This window comes from Lissotriton vulgaris, chromosome 6 (assembly GCF_964263255.1).
Source record: "Lissotriton vulgaris chromosome 6, aLisVul1.2, whole genome shotgun sequence".
In the NCBI taxonomy this organism is placed as follows: domain Eukaryota; kingdom Metazoa; phylum Chordata; class Amphibia; order Caudata; family Salamandridae; genus Lissotriton; species Lissotriton vulgaris.
Genome location: NC_141694.1, coordinates 1,063,407,231 through 1,063,433,482, shown reverse-complemented (window position 1 = coordinate 1,063,433,482; position 26,252 = coordinate 1,063,407,231).

The window sequence follows — 26,252 nt, the reverse complement described above, 5'->3', positions numbered from 1 at the left end:
AAAAGCCCCCTCTTAAGCCTGCTTCGTCCTGGGTGCTAGGGTGGCTGCTGCAAGGTCTGATAGGTCAGAGCACCAAGTTACCATAGATGGTCTGGAAAAGGCGTTGGGCATTCCGCTGCTTCTGGGTGGTATGACCTGGACACCTGTATTTAGAAACGAGACAAAGCATCAACAGCATTATTCATCACCCCTGGGACATGCTTGGCCCTAAACAACACATTCAATTTCATGCATTGCAGCACTATCTCTTGCAATAGCCTTAGTATCATTTTACATTTAGCTGACTGCTAGTTAATGCACTCAACTACTGACATGTTGTCGCACCAAAAGATGACTGATTGCGGAACTGCACTGGCCAAATGGTCAATGCCACCAGGATGGGGAAAAGCTTCAAGAAACCTATGTTGGCTGTCAAACCGGATTCCACCAACCATGATGGCCAATGTTGCCTGGACCATGCTGGGCCCAGGATGGCACCAAACTCCTCGCTTTCTGCTGCACCTGACATCAGGCCCAGCTCCTCACTGGACCGGGGGGGGGGGGGGGGGGGGGGGGGGGGGGGACTGGGTAAAATCAAGCAGTTATACCATCCAAATACGTATGCCCTGGCGGACCTCACTGGTCAACCTGGTGTGGTGGTGCTTTTCCCTTGGACCCCACATTGCTTGTGTGATGGAACCCGAAAATGTGTGGGTCGTGGGGATGATTTTAGTTCAAAGTTGAGCTGCCCTACAGTTTTTTGTAGCTGGTGCAAGGTGACTTTATCCTTACTCAAGCACTCCTGCAGGGCGAGGGAGAAAGCGGCAAAACAACGTATACATCTTCTTATTAATTCTCTTAACAGAATGGTTCAGGGTTCAGACCAAATCGCCTGCCACTCTAATCTTGGGATGATGTGGGACCACGCTAAAACTGACTGTGGGCATCTCTTTGCCAACCACCCTATCTCGTTGATCAGTGCCCCGAACATGCCCCTCCTGCCCTTGTGTACCAAATCGTTGCCCCTCAGGTGTACCCCCACAACTCCGGTGGGCGTGCATCCCTTAACCAACAAAGACTCCAACATGCTCCTTAACTGTCCCAGGCACAACCCCCCTTGCCCATGAAACAAAATGTTGGAACCCACCTGATGGGCCCATCCCATATAATTTCCTGTGAAAAAAGCATGTTTCAACCATTTTACATAATAATGGCCTACAACCCATACTTCAGTTTCACCTGGCCCCCAGGCGGGTATCTGGGCTGCATGAGGATCCCACGATCCATCAGCAAGATTCCTTCCTGCGTCACAGGACATGAAAACTGCAAAAAAACAAAGAAAAGACACAGTTATAGGAAAAGCGTCTTAGCCGTAAAGCATGTGCAGCCTAACATAGCGCTTATAGCAATCCGAGGACCACCTTTCAATCCTCTGTAATACTTGCCCTGTAAAATCGCTAGCGGTGGCTTCTGTGGCCGCTCCAATTCTGAAGGAGTGGGAACCGAATTCGGAAGGGTCCATCCCAGCCACCCTGAGGGCTAACCCAGAAACCCTGGTGAACTGAAACTTGGTGAGTGGGGTGCCATCCTCGTGGATTAAGAGAGGACCCCCTGCTCCCCGCGGTCAATGGGCCAAGAATGTCTCAAGGTTGCCTACAGGACAGCACAAGCACCCTTGCGCTCTGTGCAATAAAACGTGGTCCCACTGTCGCCCTGGTCCGTTTTTGACAGAGGGATCGATAGGAACACCGAACTCCCTTGTATCTGCATATGCACCAGCTGAAGTCCTCCTAGCCAATATTTCTTATTGCTTGCCACCAGTCCCCCAATCCTGAAAGCAACAGAAAAGCGCCCAGGGTGAAGGCTGCCCTGAAAAGATGAAACTCCCCGGTGGATCTACAAACACTCTCCAATACCCCAATACCGTTGCAAGTGTGCTTATGCCAATAGGGCGCTGGGCTTCTGACAGTGACCCCTGTAAGCATTGCCATCCCTCAGAGGCGCAACTAGAGCGACATTTCGGGGGGGGGGGCTAAGAAAAAATGTTGGGGGGGGGGCTGAAACTTTCAGAAATAGGCTGAGTGGAGCGGCAGGGGCTCTTGGAAGGGTTAAAACAACAAGAAAGCCTCGTTCACATGCACATGGTCTTTTAAAGACCTGTGAAGTGCTCGGGTGCGGCTGTGTGCGTGCCCGGGAGCTGTCTGAGCCCGGGCTGCCACTCACGACGGGGGGGGGGGGGCTGAAGCCCTTTGATTCCAAAGGGTGTTGCGCACCTGCCATCCCTTAAGATCCCTCTGCACTATGAAAGTGCTGGTTGGATCCCGGTGGCCCTGCATTTTTGCGAAGAAGAAAATCGCCACCAAATGTCAATGTGCGCCTGCTGCAGAACGTCCCTCACCCATTAATGCCCTCAAGAATGGTAAGAGAGCAGAGGACTCATGCCACACCCCTTCCCAACCTTCGCCAAGGAAAGTACAATAGACGCTCAAAGCCCCCTCTTAAGCCTGCTTCGTCCTGGGTGCTAGCGTGGCTGCTGCAAGGTCTGATAGGTCAGAGCACCAAGTTACCATAGATGGTCTGGAAAAGGCGTTGGGCATTCCACTGCTTCTGGGTGGTATGACCTGGACACCTGTATTTAAAAACGAGACAAAGCATCAGCAGCATCATTCATCACCCCTGGGACATGCTTGGCCCTAAACAACACATTCAATTTCATGCATTGCAGCACTATCTCCTTCAATAGCCTCAGTATCATTTTACATTTAGCTGACTGCTAGTTAATGCACTCAACCACTGACATGTTGTCGGGCCAAAAGATGACTGATTGCGGAACTGCACTGGCCAAATGGTCAATGCCACCAGGATGGGGAAAAGCTCCAAGAAACCTATGTTGGCTGTCAAACCGGATTCCACCAACCATGATGGCCAATGTTGCCTGGACCATGCTGGGCCCAGGATGGCACCAAACTCCTCGCTTTCTGCTGCATCTGACATCAGGCCCAGCTCCTCACTGGACCGGGGGGGGGGAACTGGGCCACACCACAGTGCTGTTAAAATCAAGCAGTTATGCCATCCAAATACGTATGCCCTGGCGGACCTCACTGGTCAACCTGGTGTGGTGGTGCTTTTCCCTTGGACCCGACATTGCTTGTGCGATGGAACCCGAAAATGTGCGGGTCGTGGGGATGATTTTAGTTCAAAGTTGAGCTGCCCTACAGTTTTTTGTAGCTGGTGCAAGGTGACCTTATCCTTACTCAAGCACTCCTGCAGGGCGAGGGAGAAAGCAGCAAAACATCCCTTGCGGGAGCCGGGACACCCCATTTACCTAGTCTAACTTGATTCCTAGGAATTCCATTTCCATCAACGGCCCCACAGTTTTGCTCGGCGCTAAAGGGACTCCAAATTCACTCATCAGCGCGCAGAAAGACTGCAATGCCCTGCCACACTCTGGTGAATCCGGTGCGCCAAGGAAATGGAAATCATTCAAGTAATGCAAAACCCACTGATGGCCCGTCTCCTGCCTGAAAACCCATTCAAGAAAAGAAGTGAACAACATCTCAAAGTATGAACAGGAGGCTGAGCAACCCATGGGCATGCACTTGTCTATGTAGTATTTCCCTTTGAGCTGAAACCCCAGCAGATGAAAATCCTGCGGGTGCATCTGGAGTAGGTGGAACGCCTACTCAATGTCCAATTTTCCTTAGAGGGTACCCAGCCCCAGATCCTGGAGCATTTATATTGCCTGATCAAGGGAGGCATACCTGACAGTGCATAATGTACTGTTGATTACATCATTCAATGACTGCCCCCTGGGAACATACAAGTTGTGTATCAAGCAAAATTCACCCATGTCCTTCTAGGGCACCACCCCCAGAGGTAAGCAGACAAAACCCTCCAATGGTGCTGTTTCAAATGGTCCAGCCACCCTCCCTAACCTCACTTCCTTCTCAATCTTTGCAACCGCCATTGCCTTGTTAGACCTTACAGATTGCTGATTCCGGCAGTGTGGAACACCCAGGTAGGCAGGTGCTGGGATCCGAAAACCCTCCTTAAAACCCTCAAAATGTATTTTGGCTGTGGTTGGACCACTGTATCTATTAAGCCATGGTATCAACGCCATTAACTTCACCGGAGAGGGAGCCTTGAAGAGGAGTACATCATCACTCTTGCTTCTTAATACCTTTATCCTTTGTTTTCTTAAAACCTTTAGATTGGGGGTGAAAGGGGAGGCCGCAAAATGAACAAGTGTGCTTGAACCTACATGCCCCATGCCTATCCCAGCATGTCCCCTTTTTTCCACCTCTCCCTGTGCTACCCGAAAGGCCTTCCCAAAAGGACTGCCGGGGGAGGGGGGGGTGTTATCCTAGGGCACTTGTTTCATGTGGCATAACCACATAATGAGGTCAATCTGATTCCATGTTAAATCGGGGTCAGTTGCCTTCGTCCCCCCTAAACTCCTTGTCATATTCCTTCCACCCCACACCCCCATGTTCATCATGCGCACAAGCAATCCTATACTGATAACATGCCATTTGGCTGCCCAAACTGGTAAAGCGTTCTGCCATAATTGATTGGGAGTTGGAGAAACCCTTTATCCAGTTAACCAAAGTCTCCTCTAATTTTTTTTTGTAAGGCCAATGGCCACATTCCCAGGAGTCCTTGCACCTTTTTGCCACCTCTCTTTCCGGTTTGTCCAGCAGCAAATCAAACATGTTCACATATTCCCCTTCCCAAATCTTTTCCTTCCCCTCCTGTGAAATGTGCCTGCATAAAATCTCCCTTGGTGACCGTATCTCTGTCAAAGCTAAACTTAGCAACACTTGGGCCATACCTGAGGTTGCAGCGACTTGCTTCTTGGTGGGAGCACCCTCCACTGCTGTACCGGCTTTTTCGCCTCAGGGGCGCCCTTGTCTATCTCTGCAAAGCCCTGGGCAAATGTGTTAGCTGAAACGCTACTAACCACTGTTGTACCCGCAGCCACAGGCTGGGCCCCCGTCTGCCTGGACCCCTCCACCTGCACCACCAGCTTCATAGCTTTCTCTAAATCATACCCCTCAGCCAAAAAGGCCTCATTGCCAGCCACAGGGGCCCACATTTCCGAATGTTAACAACCACTGCAGCACAGCAGCTAAACTGGCTACTAACTCCGGTTGACTAGGGCCTCCCCCTGCATTCAGTCCGCCCGATGGCACCTCAATTGGAGCCCCTGTACTCACCCCCTCAGAAGGGACCCTCCCACCTGGGGTTGAGGGCCCCAGAATCTCCACCTCAGGAAACTGAACTTTGTTCTCGCCTTGTTTGGCTATAGTTTTCTTGAGCACTGGCGGGAATGCTGCTCTAGGGCTACCCCAGCCTGTCTAGGCCTCTCCTCAGCCCCTTCCTGCCCATCCACCCGGCTTCGCAACTCTCCCAAGGACTGGCCCATATCGTCCATCCTGTGCATCATAGCCTCCATTAGCTCTTCAATGCGCGTTCGCTTCTCCTCTTTCTGCGTCTTAGGCGCCATTTGCTGCTCACCACCTGAGCTTCGTGCTCAACAAAACGACCCCAAAAAAGTGACCACCACCCCAGCACTGCCTACACGATCACCCCCAAAATGCTGCCTACCTGCCTAAAAATGCCAAGACCCTCTGGAGTGATTGAGCGTGTCTTGACAACCAACCACTGCACCATGGCTTCACATTTGCAATGCCTAATCTAAAAAGGACACCACTGCAACCCTGCTTATTCACCCCAGTAAAAGGTACCAACAAAAAAACACGCCCTTTGCCTATAGCAGGAAACAAAATGAGAAGCTCCACAGCCCCCATCCGTAAACACAACACCAACTAACCAACTTACTGCAGGGGAAGCCAAAATACAGAAGCCATTGTCCCCTCCTTCCACCCAGCACCAAAATCCCAGCTTGCTGCAGTGGAAAACCAATACCAACACCTAAACACAATCTCCCCACTCACCTGGTCCTCCTTGCTAGAGATGCCACTGCATTACCTAAATTGGGGGTCAGGCAAGTGAAGCACTTAAGCCAGTGCGGCTCCCAGCTGGCCCTAGGAGAAAACAGCTGAAAAAACACACACACAAAAGAGAAGGATTTTCCTAAGCCTCCAATGGGGCAGCCAGAAGGGCGCTGTGTCAGGGGCAGCGAGCGGTGCAAAAGAGACTGTCGCGCGACTCCGCTGCCCCTTTAAAGGGGCAGGAACCAGCACAAACTAGCTCCTCCTGCCCCAGAAGTGCTTGAAGCTCTTCCGGGAAATTGCCCGAAATAGCCAATGACTTGGCGCGGTCGGGGCTGGTGCTGGAAGCTTCATTTGCCTCTGTCACCAGCCCGCCCTCTTTTGGCAAGAACCAGCACACCGCCATAAGAGTGGCGGGCCTGAGTCCATGTAGCGCCTTAGCCGTCTCATTCTTCACTGGGCTTTTTGCTTTTTTTTTAAATAACCGTAACTACCATTCCAAGTCTCCTGGTTTAACAATAAAAGAACCATCAAGTCCTGCAGTACAAGATTACTTAAAGAGAGCTGAAAATATTCATCAAAGGGCCCAAAAGAATTTTCTCTTTTTAAAAGCGAGATTTCAAAGGATTGCCGATAACAGACACAGGGTTGCCTGTCGATTTAAGGCGTGGGACCAAGTTTGGGTATCTACTAAACATTAGAAAATAACACAAGGCAATAAATGTAATCCTAAAGTTACTGATCATTATCTGGTCACTAAAGTACTCAATCTAGTTATGTTGAAGTTATGGCTACCCAAACCTATGTTAATTCACCCTGTGCTTCATGTTTCTTTGACAAAATCAGTAAACATAGGAACTCGGTTGGAACCCACATCTATCCCTATGTAGCTAGATGGACATACTGAATACAAAATCTGAAGTATTCTGGGTTAAAAAGAGTGAAAGGGAAGTAATTCAATCTATTTGAATGGAGAAGGTATGGTCCTGTGGCGCAATTGTGGGAACCTGCAGAAAATGTCCATGCAGACAGATTAGTCAAGTTTCTTCATCAAAGATTTCCGTCTAAGCCTAAATTGTTATAAAGTGAGGGTAAGGGAGGGTGTACTGTGTCATGTAGTTCCTAAATATACATAGACTCTGCATGTTTAGACAACACAAACTAATGGATTGGTGTCCAGACTGATTTCAGACACCCCCAAAAGATATGTTAGCCTTTAGAGCAGCTAGCTCACAGTGCCACCATAAGCCCTTACCAAGATGCAAACAGTTTCTAGCAACTATCGAACATGACAACCCCTGATCCTTCAGGAATCGTCAAAACAGTACAGTACTTTTCGCTCAGTCAATCGTACTCACTTAATCTCACAGAGAGGCACAGAATGAACGATGGGGACGTTTTTCAATGAGAATTTATTGAACCAGCATCATTCTAGTATAAAACACAAAAACTGAGAGAGGCATTGTTACAAGGGCAAGAGTTCATAGGGTTTAAATTCCACAGATGATGAATATAAACTATTTTCAGACTCTGCTTGTGAGATAATTACACTTAAAGACAGTGCTGATCGATTTGGGCTTACATCATTTGGAATTCTCTTTCTGGATGGTGTGAACTATTTCTTTGCCCTGAAGAAGCCTACAAGGTTGAATTGCATTGGCTGTTGTATATTTAATAAAGAATAAAAGGATCTACAAAACCATCTAGTGAAAGACTTGTCATTTCTGTCGTCGTTGTCCTTCATCATCTGTGGGATTTAAACCCTATGAACTCTTGCCCTCGTAACAATGCCTCTCCCAGTTTTTGTGTTTTCATGTTGTATTTGAAACCATAGTAGGTGGCTGGTTTCGGGAGGTGGGCATTGACTGTTAAAAATATACGTAATACTTTCTGAAAGACGTACAATAAACACTGGTAGTTGGTGCAGCAAGATATACCCTGCCGCCATTTTTGTATGTAGTAGATGTATAAGATTACAAGCACTAACAGAGTAAATAAAAGGTAGAATTCTACCATGGTGCTAAATCAGTGAATATATGCAGGCATATAGATAAATGACAGTAAACAAGCATACTCCTAAGTTAAAAACCCTACCTAAGTGTACCCAATTGTACCTAGCATGTATGTGGGTGCAAAGCCAAGAATCCCCTAGGAAAGAGCCAACCCCATTTCCTGATGGGAGAGGTGAAGGACCTTGATGCATGTTGTAGCTTCTGCAGGCCAGGACCTCAGTGTCTAGTGTCAGTGTTGAAGCTTCTTCTCTACCTATCTAGTTAGGACTCCTAACTTTACTATTCCTAAACTGAGAAAAATCCTAACTTTAAGACTTTCGGTACTCACAGAAGGCATTTAGGAGTCCTAAAGTTAGAGTCCGAACTTTACTACTCCTAAACGGAGAAAAATCCTAACTTTAAGACTTTTGGTATTCACAGAAGGCATTTAGAAGTCCTAAAGTTAGGACTCCTAACTTCTGTGAATACCGAAATAAGTAAGTGCCTTCTGTGAATACCAAAATGGTAGTAAGTTTAGGATTTTGTCTTAAGTTAGTTCTGTGAACCGGGCCCCTAGACTTTAATGAAACTCTGAGTTTTTCTTATTTTAAAGTTTGACTCAAGATTTTGGGATATGGTTTGTGTTCTTTACAACAAGTATTGTGCAGCTACTTCTTCTCAACATGAATGTCAGCTTGTGCCCTTTGATTTGACTTCTGCGGCATTGGATCTGAGGAACACATTATTTTAAACATGGTGTCTGTTCAAATAGTGCACTATTTCAAGCTGAAGTTGAGATACATTGTCTCTGTGCCCCTTTACGTGTTCAACTCTGCAGGAGGTTAGCTGCGGTATGTACTTTTTATGTGTAATTAACTTTGGGAGCGGTGATTTTCAACTTAAATTTTATCAGATGTTAGAGCATTGCTATGTCTGTTATCGTTGGAGAAGTTAGCAGTTGATAATTTTTAAGTGTAAATGGCTCCTTCAAAGCAGCACTTGACAAGCACGAGTCTCACCTGCCTGTATGCTGTGTGAGGATGTCAGTTTCTGTGAGTCTCAACTGCCTGTATGCCGCGTGAGGAAGTCAGTTCCTGTTGTGTTGTCACGTGCTTTCACATTGTGCAATCTACATCTTGGAGAGAAGTGTACACGTACTGTGATGTGTACCATGCTGTGCAACTACATTTTGTAGCATGTACGCTCCTAGACTCATCCGGTGAGCGTCGTTTCAGAGTACGGCCATTTTGATCTTCTGGCACAACGCAAGTCCCGGAGTTGTGTTGGGGACACAAGGTGCCTGTTGGACAATGAAATGAGCAACAATGGTTTCAAGGCAGATGCAGTGTCTGTTGGTTAATTTTCTTTGTGGGTTAAGTCATCTTGAATATTTTTGCCGCAGATGGAGCCCGTTTCATGGTAATGTAGAGGGCTCCGGTGTTGCTCACTCAGTCATTGTGACACTTCAATTGAAAAATTTGTCTCACATCATGTACATTGAGCATGTAAGAAGCAGTTGACTTGTGAAGAGACTTGTGGATTCACACTTTGGTTCGCGCAGTGGACATCGTTTGAAACAAGGTGACTTTTCAAAATGGCGTTACTTTCAAACAGACTGTACTCTCTCCTGTTTTTGGTATCCGAGTGTCAAGTTTGCACAATGTTCACCAGTTATATGAAAAACATTCTGCCTCCACATATTCATTGAAATCAAGAGACACCATTTATTTAAACTTCACATTGAGATTCTGGAATTGTTCGCAACAGGTTATATCACTGTTGTAGTGCTTGTAAGGGTTATAACCTGTTAAGTTCAAATCTGTATACTGCTATTTACGGAGTTTTGTTTTGTTCAGCAGCATCTTAGCTTTGTCCTGTGAGGCGTGTGAGGTATTTAAAAGATATATCTAACTTGTTATGAGTGAGGGGTTATAGGTGTATGCCTGTTTTTCTGTTTTACACCCTTATCTCTCTTGTTAGACTAGCATGGCATCCTTTTCTATTTGTTGGGTGGGTGTTTAGCCTTTTTTTAGATTGGTGGTACTCTGTTTTAGTCCCACCTATGTTAGTAGTAATGGGTTCAGTCCCATTAACTCAGTTTATAGGGGGTGTTAGTCCCAACTATGTTATTTGTAATCTGTTTATGTCCCATTTACAGTCTGCTTTATGGGTTGTAGTCCCATTTTAGCATGTTTATGTGCGGTCCACCCATAATAATTTGGTGTATTTACATGATTGCGGTCCACCCATATTTCGGTGAATGTACATGGGTGCGGTCCACCCCTGTTTTAGACTTGGTACATGGGTGCAGTCAACCCATTGTGTTTAATTCAGAGTTTGAGTTGCAAGTACATGGGTGCGGTCCACCCATAGAGTCTAAATGAATTTTTAGTAAGTACTTGCATGGGTGTGGTCAATCCATAGTTTTTGTTTTACAAAGTTATGGAGTACCTACGTGGGTGCGGTCCACCGAAGTGTCTGTTTCTATTTTTGTTGTACGTACATGGATGTGGTCCACCCACAATGTATAAGTTCTGGGGGTGTCCCCCCATTTGTCTCGTCTCTATGTAGAGTTCCTGTAGTCTTTCTCTACTGTGTTTCTCTGCATTCTGTTTAACATGTATGGTCATGCGGTGTTTTTCTCACTTCTTGTCAGTGAGTTAAACGTTATTTGGTCTTTATTTGTTTTTTTACCCATTAAAGGAGGAGGATGGTGATAGTTTGTATATAGCTTTTCACTTTTCTTTCTTCCTCTGTGTAGTCTGTGTTCCTTCTCGTGGTGTGGTGTTTTCCATTTACCCCTGGGTTCTAGACTATTGACTTCTTTTGTATATTTTGGTATAGTTGTTTTTAATTTTTAGTATGGTTTAAATTATTTTAAATTTTAAAGGGAGAAGATAATGTAATATCTTCATGTTATGTTTATAGTGTTCCCCTTTACCTTGTAATTAGCTGCTCAGCTAGTGTGAGTGTTTTGTGTGGCATGTTGAAATGAGTGGAATGCTTGTGTGCCTGGTGTGTGTGAGACAGTTGGAAAGATGCACTGAGCAGATAGCAGGCTGCTCCTGGTGGAGCTGCTATCCCTGTTACCATGGATGTTAAGAACTTAATAAATATCATAAAGACATCTCTCGGCTATGTCTGCTGTGTCACCTCTATGCATAAAACTAGCTTACAACAGAACTGCTGAGAAAACTTCAGTGTCCCCATTCCTGCATCTCAGTCAAATACTTTATTTCTGCAAGAATGCCATAAATTAAGCTGGTGGTGAATATCAACATGGCTTAGTAAAAGGCAAATGGACAAATGGATAAAATACATGTATACACTAGTATTTTGGTTGAAAATTCGAAATATAAATACAAGAGAACCGAACACCAAGCGGAAATCCTAATTGAGTCGATTCTACCTAGTGTTCATTAGTGCCTCTTGGAGTAATATAGCTCCATTATCAAACACTCTGTAAAAGCGATATTCAGGAAATATCCAATTAGAAATTGCATAAGCCATATCTTAGTTCCCCGGTCCTCAGACCATAAAAGTGCAAATGCATACAGTACAGAGGAATTAAAGTGCTTAGAATACCACATTAAAAAGGGATCACTGAAATATTATCGAGAGACAGAATATCGACCATCAAGAATATCGTTGACAAAATATCGACTGACAAAATATCGAGTTTCTAGCTACAAACAGGTAAGTACAAAAATATTGAGTTAAAAATATCGTTTACAAAAATATAGTTATAACAAATATCGACTTTACTAAAAACAATGTTAAATTAAATTAATATTAAAAATGAATTACTAAAATATACTTAAAAATACTTAAATTAACTTATAATAATTAAATAATTAATAAATGTTAAAAAAATGTTAATTCATATTTCTTAAAACATATATATATAGTAACAAAATATAATTAACAAATAGCCAATATTATTAACGTACAATAATAAAATTGTAAAAATTACTATTCCCACTCCAAAGAGGGCAAGCATAGGGTAAGCGTTGGATAGCGTAGGGGTTAAAATTACTATTCCCACTCCAGTGGGTGCAACAGTAGGGAAAGCATTGTATAGCGTAGGGGTAAAAATTACTATTCCCACTCCAGTGGGTGCAACAGTAGGGAAAGCGTTGGATAGCGTAGGGGTTAAAATTACTATTCCCACTCCAGTGGGTGCAACAGTAGGGAAAGCGTTGGATAGCGTAGGGGTTAAAATTACTATTCCCACTCCAGTGGGTGCAACAGTAGGGAAAGCGTTGGATAGCGTAGGGGTTAAAATTACTATTCCCACTCCAGTGGGTGCAACAGTAGGGAAAGCATTGTATAGCGTAGGGGTAAAAATTACTATTCCCACTCCAGTGGGTGCAACAGTAGGGAAAGCGTTGGATAGCGTAGGGGTTAAAATTACTATTCCCACTCCAGTGGGTGCAACAGTAGGGAAAGCGTTGGATAGCGTAGGGGTTAAAATTACTATTCCCACTCCAGTGGGTGCAACAGTAGGGAAAGCGTTGGATAGCGTAGGGGTTAAAATTACTATTCCCACTCCAGTGGGTGCAACAGTAGGGAAAGCGTTGGATAGCGTAGGGGTTAAAATTACTATTCCCACTCCAGAGGGTGCAACAGCAGGGAAAGCGTTGGATAGCGTAGGGGTTAAAATTACTATTCCCACTCCAGTGGGTGCAACAGCAGGGAAAGCGTTGGATAGGGTAGGGGTTAAAATTACTATTCCCACTCCAGTGGGTGCAACAGTAGGGAAAGCGTTGGATAGCGTAGGGGTTAAAATTACTATTCCCACTCCAGTGGGTGCAACAGTAGGGAAAGCGTTGGATAGCGTAGGGGTTAAAATTACTATTCCCACTCCAGTGGGTGCAACAGTAGGGAAAGCGTTGGATAGTGTAGGGGTTAAAATTACTATTCCCACTCCAGTGGGTGCAACAGTAGGGAAAGCATTGGATAGCGTAGGGGTTAAAATTACTATTCCCACTCCAAAGAATACAACATTAGGGAAAGTAAATATTTCATATATTATTCAAAAATCTAAAAATGAATATCTATTAATAATTAATTTAAAAAAATGTTATCTAATATAATAATTAATATTTTAAAATGACTAATTAACAATAATTATTTCAATCAATCACCTATTAATACAAATTAATAAAACATTAACAATTAATTATTTAATAATTAAAAATTATTTTACAAATATTTCCAAATAAATACATTTTAATTAATTTTATTATTTTATTAATTATTAATAGCTTACTTCCCACCCTATTCCCCTATAAACCCACAACCCGCTACAGAAATTAAATTAGTAAAATTTACATAATTACCAATTAATCAATTAATAAAAATTAATTAACAATTATAATTAAATTAATTCACAAATATAAATTAATTAACAATTAATTACTAATTACTATCAATAAATAAATTTACATATTTAATTAATTATAATTAAATTACTTCCCACCCTATTCCCCTATAAACCCACAACCCGCTACAGAATTAAATTAGTAAAATTTACATAATTACCAATTAATCAATTAATAATAATTATTTTCCAATTCCAATTAAATTAATTAACACATATAAATTAATTAACAATTAATTACAAATTACTATCTATAAATACATTTACATATTTAATTAATTATAATAAAATTACTTCCCACCCTATTCCCCTATAAACCCACAACCCGCTACAGAATTAAATTACGCTATAATTATAAAAACAAAATTCATTAAATAAAATTATTTATAACATAAATACACACTTTTCACACATATTATAACATAAAAATACACTATAAATTTATAAAATTATATATTATTAAAAAATCGATATGTTTAACTATCTATATTACATACTTCAATATTTTAACTATCTATATTTTTAACAGTCGATATTACTTCACTTACCTTAAAAACGATATTTTTGTTATCTATATTCTGTCCTGTCGATATTTTGTCCAGTCTATATTAAAAACTCGATATTATGTCCAATTGATATTTTGGACTCGATATTATGTCTGTGCACCATTAAAAAGGTCTATTAAATAATTAAGCTGTGCGAGGTTAAAAGTAGGCGATAAAAAAGTTAAAACAGTAAGCTCTGTAAGCATCCATCTGAGATAATCTATTAGCAATTTTCTGCAAAGATCTTCTGTTAGCCCACATCTTGCCTAGGAACTTGGCAACTGCGCTGACTATCTGCAGCCTAGTATCAGATTTTAAGATGCGCAGTGCTACGCGATGGCAACGAGTACCGGGACACTTACAAAGAGGTGCTAGCCTTCTCGATCTTGGGGCTTTATAAAATGGACAGGCAAAAAGTATGTGGGCTACCGACTCAACAGCTAAGGGACATCCTGGATAAAACCCCAATTGAGTGGTAGACTTTCGCTAGGAGGCTGTGAGCGAATTCACAGGAATGGAGCCAAATCTAAATTGCATGTAGAGCTTTCTCTCCAGCGGAACTGTGATGGCCTCCAAATATTGCTCAAATGTTCTCATCAGTTTGAACTCAAGAAATCCGATGCATGACAGCCCCATTGGTGGTAACTTAAAGAAGACTGGGCCACCCAGTCCAAGTATTGTTTCCTAATTCGGGCCTTACTAGGGAGTAGTGCAGGGTCCCTAACATCCCATAATCCCTCTAGCCCAATTGAGGTAAGCAGACTTTTCAGCTTGTTAAACCAACCAATTTTCTTACAGTGATCGAGGGCAATTACCTCAGATAGAGCAGCGGCATATGGGAGCAACTCGGGAGTACTGCTAAAACGCAACCAAAACAAAAAGGAGCGGAGCTTAGCCTTCTCAATTATAGAGGTTCTACTCATCTCCAGACTGAGAGGATACAGGGGGGTACTCTGTGGGAGTTAAACCAGGGCTCTCTAGAATTTGTTCCCTGTAGTTAGGAGACCATCAAAGTTTTTAAACCCCCACAGTTAAAGGTATTCACTCTCTCAAGGGAAACCCCCCCAACATGTGAGCTTTCCATTAATAGTTTTGTGGAAATTGATCCTTAGCAATTTAGTTTTCAAGGTGTTAATCTCCAGCCCATGCATGGTACAAAAGGCCTCAAAGCGACCCAGAAACATCTGTAGCCCACTCTTGGTTTTGGACACCAATAGCGTATCGTCGGCGTACAAGAGTGTTATTACTTTTGAAACCTCCCAAGGTAGGAGCGTCTGCAGGAATAAAGAGAGATATTGGACGACTCCATTGACAAAAAGTGAAAAGAGTGTGAGGGCGGATACACAACCCAGCTGAACCCCTTTGTTAACTTAGATTGGGTCTGTTAACTATCCTTGGCTGACCCATCGGACTCTTGCATAATTTAGGCTCATGGAGGTGAATGACTAGTGATAAGATGTCAGATAGAAGTCTCATCTTGTTTAAAACAGACAAGAGCTTATGTCTTGGGACCAGGTCAAAGGCAGACCTAAGATCGATAAAAGCAACATAAAGGCTTGCCTGGCCTATGACCACTGTCTTCCATACCAATAAATGGAAGCAAAATAACTGATAAGTAGTACTGATTTTTGCTTTAAACCAGCCTGGGAGGGGGGCAGAATGTTAAAGTCCCTAGACCAGGACTGTATTTTCATAAGAAGAGCGCGAGCAAACACCTTCTGAACACAGTCTATCAAATTGATTGGCTTGTAGTTAGAAGGTGAAGATCGATCGCCATTCCAGGGGGTGGAATAGGGGCACCCTCCGCAATACCTTTTGCAAGTGCTTGAATATAGGTAGTCCAATTCTCAACATCGTTTAGGAAAACATCTTCTGGAATGCCATCAGGTACTACATCACTGGCCCTTGTGATGGAATTTATGCTGGACCTGATTTCAACTCCTGTGAATAAGTCATCAGAGTATACATGGGGATGGTCAAGGGTACAGGCTATACTATTGGGATTATGAGGCTCGGAGTATAATGCAGAAAAATTATTTTGCCATGTTGCAATTAAAATGTTATTGGTCGGAGGTCTGATGGCTTCCCCCCTAGTGACTAAAAGCAAAAGAAAAATCAGTCATGTCTATTGCAGGCGTCCCTGATTGACAACCATCAGTTCTCCTCCCACTCCCTCTTTCCTGCGGCCCGAGCTGCCTTATGAGCACTTCTTACTTCTATCAGCTTTGTCACGTTATTTTCCCTAATAGAAACTACTAGTTTACCTCTAAGGCTCCTGCACTCTTTGTTGTACCAGGCAAACTGTGACCTGGTCATCCTGGTGGTGTCCTGGGAACATGACGGTTCTCTAAAGAGGGTGGCCAACAGACTAAAGAGGTGGCTATGGTATCTCATGACTTCACCCAGCTTCCCCTGTTTGCAGCTAGATATCTTGGCAGTGCTGTCAAGGACAATGGATTTAATTACTTCAAGTTTCTCTTTGTCAAGAGATATCCAAGCCCAATTAAGTTGTCTGTTATCATTGGAAGGACATACCTCCCTAGTCAATTCAATTCAATTCAAAAAGCTTTTATTCGATTTGTACATACAAATCATACAAGCAGAAATACATAATTGAAATATTAAAAAGGACGCCATATAGTCATTCCTAAAAAGAAGAAAAAGAGGCTAAAGTGCATCAAGTAGAAAGTGATCATACCTCTATAGGTCATCATGTTATTACAAAATACGAACATTCTTACAATGACTAGCTGGGGATCAGTAGGAGTTGCTCACTAGGCTTTTCATGGGAACTGTACATTAAAATTATTAAGTAAGCATTCAATACAGTGGACCGCTTTATGTTTTATAATACCTTAATTACAGGAATTGATATGGATCATAAAAGTGAGAGCATATATATACAGACAGGAGTGTTTAACAGTAATATCATCATTAACAAATCCTGGCAGCTGTATAGCATAAGTACAGACAGGTAAGTAAACAACATTATAATACAATACTTTTCCTGGCAGCTGTACATTTTAAAATATAAGTAGCCAAAAAGAAACAAGTCTCCTCGTTCTCTAGTGAAGATAAAAATATCAATGCTGTTTGTGTGGTACAAATGTTATATTTGATAAAAATGGGTTTAAGGTATTTTAACCTAAAAAACTGATAAAATTTACAAAAAAGCAAGAAATGGCAACTACTTTGCCTGGAGGTGCTATCGCATGGACAGGGTATATTTGAACTAGTTTTCGTGTTTGGAAAGGCAACCAAGTGGTGTACAGTGCCCAATCTAACCCGTGTTAGGACATACTGGTGAGAAGGGCGAGTCACAAATACAAGATAGGGTTGTAATCCGGGTACTAGATTTAGGTCTTTATAAAATTTCATAGTAACAAGATTGCTAACGGCTTTGTCTCGTTCGGCCTTTCGAAAATTAAGGAACGTAATCTTAATTTCTTTTTTTGAAATGGAGACAACCTTTTCAGGCTCACGGAACACATCAATGTTAAAAAGAAGTAGATACCAACGATGTATGTATCTTAACCACAATACATGTGAGGAGTGATCCAGACCTATACAATCAAGGATAATGTCCTTGGTGAATCGAGTCTCTGGCTTAGCCCAAATAGAACGCCACAATAAGAGTGGCCGAACTGCTGCTAAGTCAGAAATATACTCGATCCCAACTTCTTCATGGACCTCCCTAGTCATAACAATGGGGTTGGCTGAATTCATACACCTATCCCAGAGTGATACCAGGGAGAGTTCTAGAGGATTATGATCACTATCTGTGGTACTTTCCAAACCATATCCTCTATAATCGGCCACAATCTCAGATCTAGCAAGCAATTGTTAATGCGGCTTATATAGGTGTGGTTCTATTACAAGTGTTAGCCCCCTTGTATCTGACCTAATGCAGCCATTGGTTGTCCTCAATCCATACTCGAGGGTTAAATCATTAGACTGCCTGTGTTGCTGCCGTTTTGCTCCCACAACTCACTACTGAGCCTTGCTGCCTTTTGCGGACCCGCCCACCAGTCTCCCGCCGCTCCGCCGCTCTTTTTCCAACTGGAGCGGGAGCCGCGGAGTGGAGACCGGCGAGGGGCAGGACCACATTACCCACAAGCCCTACTGGGGTCCGCGTCACCTCGTAGCGCCAGGAGGCGCATAAATACGACGTTACCACCGCCTCGCGGGACGCCGGGCGAAGCCCGGGCAAAGGGCGGGCCCTCTTAGGCCTGAAGAGACTGGACTGGGCCGGACCCCCTGACCGAGCGACCACGTACGCGTAAGTTGCACAATACTCTCTCCAGCCCGGGATTATTTTGTTATTGTGTCCCAATGTCTACCACCGTTGTAAGTCCGGCCATTGCTGCGCCCGACAAAGCTGGGGGTTTGCTTAATGGAACCCTGGACAACTACTTCACTAAATCAGTTTCCGAAGGTTCAAAGGAACCATCTCTAGCAGAACGGCGGGCAGACCGCCGCCGTTCGATAGAACGCATCAAGAACAGGACTTTGTCAGACCCAATCCCTGTTGTTAACTTTGATAATGAACGCTGTCCTGACACCATTGATGACATCTCTCTTGCGGACAGTGTGCCCCTTTTGCTCAGGGAATGTTTAGCACCCCCTACCGGCCCTAATCAAACTGGTGTTGGTATCTCACCTCACGATTCTACTGGTACACCCAGTGCATCAAAGGTGATGATTTCACCAACACCTAGGCCAGGCAAGATAGTAAGAGGTAAGATTATGAAGTCCATACAACATAAAATCTATGGCCCACCACCAACTAAAAAGAGACGCAAGAGGGTGGAACTAACTAAAGTAAAGCTGAGCTATTCTGATTTTGGGAAGAAGTTTAAGTCTACAAATGTCACAGGAACCACAGCTGTTACGGAAGATGCAGGAACAGCGCCAGCCCCCTCAATACTGCCACCACCATCTCTATATTCTGTTAATGAGTCTAATATCGATCATGATCAAATGGTCGATGGGTCTCAACCTGCTCATACTAGTAATCTATTGGATAGTATCGAACTCATTGTGAGAAGCTATACATTAGCAATAGTAGAAAGACTAAAAAGCATGGAGGACAGACTAGGGAAAATAGAGGCAGACTTGGGAAGACATGGCAATCCCACTGATATACTAGAAAATAAAGGGTTAACATTAGTGCCAATCCCTTCTCAAGCTACTACATCTGCCCATTACTCCCAACCACCAGTTACTATAACAGTCCCTTCTACAACCATCTTATATACCAATACGACACCAGCTGTACCAACTGCTACTAATCTTCAATCTATAAGGTCAACACCCATACCCAAACACCCCCACATCTCAAATACAAACCAGCCAAAAATTCCTATAACAAAGCCGATTACAAAACCCAACCGTATTCCTGCTATTCCTGTCAACAACTCTGCAAGGGATATGGGTATCTCATCAAAAGGGTTACCAAGATCGGAGGAGGAAGGTCCACGATATTTCAGGGGGGCTCAAGGTAGGAGACCACCCACAGAACTCCCGCCGGAAGCTGTACCATATGTGGTGGTTCTCACTGGGGTACCAGAGTTGCCTGAAAACAAGCGGGAAGGCTTTTTTCAATTAAAGAACAAGATAATGCATTGGTTGACCTCATACAGACCAATAGCCAGTAATATTGATGGCGAAATAGTCCATGTCCGCCGCCTCCAGTGGTTAGGTGGAAGACCAAAGGATATCGGGGGAGACGTGGTTGTTATTAATTTTAGGGATCAAAATGCAGTTCATTACATACTAAACTGGCCACAGGGCAATGCTAATAACTGTATTATACTGCGCCCATTAACAGATTTCTATCCTAGATCCGTAGTATTCGCATCTCAAACATCACACAGTCATGCTTTTTCCAACAATCAATTTCCAAATATGGAGAATACTAGGAATTCTGCCTATATGTATCATTCAGTACCAGCTCCTGATACAGTTGGGTGGAACATCATACCTCCCAGACCTAATACATCCGCACACAGAAGAATGACCTATCTCATGCCATTCACGCCACTGGAGCTAACAAATAGGTTTGACATATTCAGTGGTCTGGATGAATGCGATTGAAGATCAATGAATAGAGGGGAAGATAGTGGTGGTGCAAATATCCCTAGTTTGGATGGAGTCGAGGTGGGCAAAGGGAAAGGAGCCCCTAGGGTAGATATTATAACTACTGCATCCAGTTTATCAGAGGTAGCATTAAATCCATCTCATCATCCCTGGCACGAATCAGGAATCCCCGTCCTGTACAATGTTTCCACAGGAGTGGGAGAGTCAGTGAAAGTCATATCCAACAATTCTATTGTCAGTAATATTCAGTTTAGCAGCTCAGTTAAGACAATAAGGTATGATATAACCAATAACACTGATAGTGTCAAGGAAATAGTGACTGCTATACCTAATCTCTGCACAGGTAACGCCAACCTCATTGATACTATGTATGAGGAAAGAGAAATAGCGATAGAGGGAACGCCGGACATTGGTCTGAATCAGATGGGGAACAATGCTCCTTACGGGGAAGTTCGCTCAAGGGGCAATAAGGCCAATCATGTATCACAGACATATACGGGGGTCAGCTCCTGGCATCCTGGAATGTGGCGGGTCTTAAGAACAAAATGGCCTCCATGGACTGGGCCATTTTTATAGAAAAATACTTGATAGTCACCATGCAGGAAACCTGGGCAGTAGAACCACAATATAGACCAGGGTATCGTCATTACGCGATAGCGGCAACCCATTCCAGTAAGGGAAGACCTATGGGGGGCTTGACCACTTGGGTCAAGCAGAATGATAGATATACAACATCCCAACTCATAACTAATTCCGAGGACATATTGGTGGTTAGGCTTAAATCCTCCTTCTTTGGTGACTTAATTATTTTTAATGTATATGCCAGGGGGAAAACCAGGGGGTAAAACGTCAGAGGTGGTCGAGGCACTGGGACACTATGTCAGAACCTGGAGGGGAGGTGCTAATGTCATAATTTGTGGAGATTTTAATTGCTCCTTTGAGCCCCTGGATCACTGTGACCTAGAGCTTACAGAAGATGAAGACACTTGCTGGCAAATTCCCCCATTAAATATACCCCCAATAAAAAGGTGGACTCAAGCTGCCCTTCAACTAAAGACCTTTAGTCTTGAATGTGGGCTTAGAGCAGTAAACGGGAGAACGCGAGGTGACAAGCAGGGTAATCCTACATTTAATAATGGCCTGAGTACAAGCAGAATCGACTATATATTAGTGAATCTAGAATTTTGGTCCTCTGTCTGCAATATGTCCATAATTCAACGCATAGAGAGTGATCATAACCCGCTCAGTCTCGAGATAATGCTCTTTAAGGGACAAGCAACACCGAAAGATGACATAGTAGATGACATCGTCATGACAAACGATACAAGGCGGTTAAGATGGGCAGAGTGTTTGGGCAATCCTCATTCTATTAACGAAATGGACGCTTTGGTTAAAGAAGCAACTGTAAAAATGCAGGGTCAGTTATCTTATGAAGATCGCGACATCAGGGTAGTCCACATTCATTCGACCCTTTTTTTAAAACTTGGTAAATTTTTTAGTATCCCAAAGAAGAACCTATCTGGCAAAGGTAGACGGAAACCTGAGTCATGGTATGATAAAAATTGTAGGTCAGCATACAAATCTTTAGCGCTAGCAGTGCGATCTACTGACAGGGAGACCATACAGGGCGCTAGGAAACACTACAAAAGGACGCAATATCTTGCAAAAAAAGCCTGGGACAACAAAAATTGGGACGAGCTGTATGAAGCGAGCAAGCTCAGAGACATGAAGGGCTTTTGGCATCTTGTGAGGTGGGGCAAGGGGAATCAAAAACCTCAGCCCGAAAACCACGTCCCTCCAGAACGCTGGATCATGTATTTCAAATCCCAGTTTGCTAATGTAAACACTGTACCTGAAACTGTTTTGGACTTTGATAGCCGCTCCAAACCTACAAACCTACTAGTGTTCACAAGGAAGGATGTGGAATATGCCCTCAATTTAATACCCAAAGGCAGAGCTCCGGGCCTAGACAAAATTCCAGCAGATCTTTTCTTACATAATAAAGAAGTCTGGGTCCCTTATATAGAATTGTTGGCCAACGCCATTGCGAGAGGCACGGATTTGCCGGACACTTGGAGAGGAGCAGAAATCATACCTATTTTTAAAAAGGGGGACCGCGCAGAACCAGCTAATTATAGGCCGATTAGCCTAATAGCTTGTATCCAAAAGGTTGTGGCCAGGATGATACTCGTTAGGATCCAGAACTGGATAGAGGAATCGGGGGTCATGTCTACTTTACAGGCTGGCTTCCGACCCTCCATCAGTACAGTTGATCAAGTTTTCAGGTTTTCCACACTGTACTGGAAATGGGTGATCCTAGGGGGCGGTACACTTTATGCAGCCTTCGTCGACCTGAAGGCTGCGTTTGACCTGGTCCCCCGAGACAGGTTGTGGCGAGCGCTTTACGAACAAGGTATGCCTCCTGAACTGCTCGCAGTTCTGATCAAACTCCATGATAATAACTACAAGCAGGTGAGGTGGGGCAACCAGAGTCAGGTAACCGACAGATTCCCAACTGCAAGAGGCGTCCGACAAGGATGTGTGTTGGCACCTACATTATTCACTCTATATATTAACCGGGTCATAGATTACTACAGGGACTCCCAAACAGATGCACCGAAACAGAATGGTATCTCGGTCCCCCTGTTAACCCCTTCGAGGCTGATGACGAGCTGGGCTCGTCATGGTGTAGCCTCCTCAAACACTGATGACGAGCCCAGCTCGTCATGAACAATGGGAAATGGGAAGAGCCAGCACAGGAGAAAAATAACCACAGCAGCAATGTGGTTAATGTTCGCCGACGATACCCTTTTAATATCCAAAACCCAGGAAGGGCTTCAAAAAGCAATCGGCTGCTTTGAAAAATTTTGTAATGACTATGGCCTATCCGTTAATGTATCAAAGACCAAATTCATGGTAATGCACAAGCATAGGAACATCAGGGGAAGAGTTCATATGAATGGGGAACTCCTAGAACAAACAGACAGCTTCAGCTACCTGGGCCTAACATTAGGCTCCAGACTTCAGTGGAAGCCACATATGTCACATCTACTTTCCAAGCACGCACAGCTGGCTGGTGTTTTGTTAAGAGAGTTCAAGTCCTCAGCTACTAAACCAATAGCCCCAGTACTTAAAATCTGTGACACTAAGGTGAAATCTTCCATGTTGTATGGAGCAGAACTGTGGGGGGTTTCCGATACAACGGGCTTAAAAAATGCACATAATAAATTTCTCCGCAGCATAACAGGGCTCCCACTCTCAAAACCGCTAGTACCATTACGCATGGATTTGGGGTGCCATAGCATTCAGGACATCTGTAGGTTTAGACCAATTGCATACTGGAGGAGATTGTGGGTAACGCCTGAACTTAATCATTAAGCGCAAGCACTTTTGGAGGCGCGAAACTTGGACTCTGGAGGTAAAATGTTATGGTTCAGGAAGGTCAGATCTCTACTCAAGGCCCTAGGTATGGAGGATCACTGGTAAAATCCCAAGGAGAGCATCTTCCCATCAAAACAAAAGTTAAAAGAAGCATACTGGGCACTGGTATCTCAAGAGGAGTTTCAATCACACACTGCTCCATCGTTTACTAAGGCTTTCTTGGAGCTAAAACATACTCCATCATATGAGAGGTATTGGGATCTCATTACAATGCCATATGACAGGAAATTGTTCCACCAATTTAGGGTAGGAACCCTTCCACTCAACCCGATTACATGCAAATGGACAACTGGTAATAATGATCACATGTGCCCTTTTTGCATAACATACCCGGAAGGTATAGCTCATGTCCTCTTTGTATGCCCAGAGTATAAAGATCCTCGCCACAAATGGATTAGGTCGATCTGTATCCAAAAGGGGATTCAGACTGGGACAGTAGCACTGAGGATATTTAAAACTGACTGCTCAGACACTATGGTGATTGTGATTGCTAAATTTTTTAAATGGATGTGGACAATCCGTAGTGGTAAACTGAAAGCATTGCAGCCCCCATAAATCTACTGTGTTATTTCTCTGGAATATCAATTTTTATTCATTTTAAATGTTTTTATCAAAACATAGTACCTATTTATTTTCTTAACTGGTCGAGTTGGTATACCATGAATGTGGCATTCTTAATTTGAACATTTTAAACTGTATTTCCCTGTTAAAATCAAATATAATGTAATGTCAATGAATTGTGATTTTTAATTTGTTAATGTGTGTCTTTTATGACTAACAGTCGAAATAAAGACTAATTTGAATTGAAAAAAAATTGAATTGAATTAAATCATTAAGGTGTAGTGTTACTTGTGTCAATTTTTTGATGGGAGGTAGATAAAGAGGGGGAACATGACACAACCCATCCTCTGCCCTGGTCCCACATATGTCCTCCGAAGCTAGTGGCTCAAAGGTGACATTAAGTCACCTGCTACAATTAATAGGGGCTCGATATCTCTGGTGTCAAGTAAATCTTCCAGCTCTTGTAAAGTTGGCGATCGTCTTCCTGCAAGGAGTCCTCGGGCGTAAATATTGTAGATATCTAGCGATGTGCCCTTTCTGCCCCTGATTTGGACTGCTAGAATTTCTGGACTATTAGAATGGTTCTCAAAGATGGTGCATGCTAATGCAATTCTTACCCAAATCATGAGTCCCCCTCTAGGTCGGCCTGGTTTGTTATAGGTAACTGGGTAATGCAAAGTGAGGTAGACAGGTATGTGAAATGGGGTGGTGCTCCAGGTTTCCTGCAGAATGCATATGTCAAAGGACTCAATAAATGTAACCCAGTGAAGAAGAGACACTTTCGATCTCAGCCCTGCCACATTCCACAACACCAACTTCAGTCTATTAAATGTTTTTCGGCTGGGAATCACTGGTGAATGGGTATCCACTGCATTACATGCATGCTTTTGGGTGAGATGTTATCACAGAGTAGGCTCCCTCCTTAAGCCCAGCTATTTGGCTCGGGCATAAAGATCCTTTCGGAGTCAATCAGCATGGGGGTTACTGAAAACTTTGCTGCACAGGTGTGATCCCTGATCGTGTCAGTACAATGCTGTCTGCTTGGGCTCGCCGTATGTGTGCTTGTCACATCAGGGATAGCAGAATGGGAAATTTAAGCCAATATTTGCAAGAGGTGAGTCTAAGCCCAAGTAAGAACCCCGATGCAGGCAAGTGATTAGTGATTGAAGCTAGAGAGGTCTGTACTTGAATTGAATGCCTGAGTGAGTGGGAGAGCTAGTTCTAGATTCAACAGCTATCAGATCATAGGCCATATTCCCATCTGCAAGAAAAGTTCTAAGTAGTCTGTTTGGGTATTTGGGCAGATTATTCTTTTAGCACCTAGAATGTCATCCCTTATTACTGTTTATCAGGGAGTCCTCGCCTTCATGTTTAGCATGGGAAACAGCTTTGGGGACATTGGTCATGAATATATGCTTAGGTACTAGTTGGGACTGCTCATATCGTTGTTTGTAAGAGGTCAGGGGGGTAGCCGAGTTAGAAGATTGAAGGGAAGGTTCATGGCTAAACAACGTTCATGCTGTTTGTAGCGTCTATTTTCGACTTGCCACTCTGCTTCTTGCATACTCCTTGCTTCTATGCTGGTATCTAATGGCAAGGGGCTATCCCTAAAGACAGAATTTAGGGGCTGTTGGTGGAGTACCAGCATAGAAATAGTTGGACCAGTAGCAACTCTAAGCAGATTTGGTTGCTTATCGGGGATTGGACTGGCGGGACTCCTCCGGCTGTTAGTAGTTTGACCTGCTCAGTGAGGGTAAGGACAAACAACTTACATAGGATGACCCCCTTCCTTAGGTCATTCATGATCCTAAGGATCTCATTTTCGTTCACGGATACCCCCTCTAGAGAACCCTCTACCCCTGTTTCACCACCTACTACTTCCACTACTCCTGCCTCTGGTGCTGCCTCTCCCACCACCCCCTCCACCATACCACCCTTTTGTCTCCTCGTCCCCTCTCCTCCCTTAAGAACACAACTCAAGTTCTGGAGTGGTAAGAATCTATTGAATAAGGCAAGGTGGGGGTCAACAGTATCAGCAAGGCCCTGGTCTAGATACATAGTAGACCCTAAGCTGCAACTTGGCTCAGTTTAGTTGACAATGGGGGATGGTAAGGGATGGCTACCTGGGGGGTGGATAGTGCTGTGTGAACTGCGCGTATTGCAGGTTTATTGAACATCTGGGGAATGCGTTTTTGCATTTTGGATTTAGTGGTAGTTAAAGGGTTGGTCGAGCTAGAGGGAATAGGGGATTCAGACAGGACATTGTGGACCGGTGGTATAAGAATTTCCAAGCATTCAA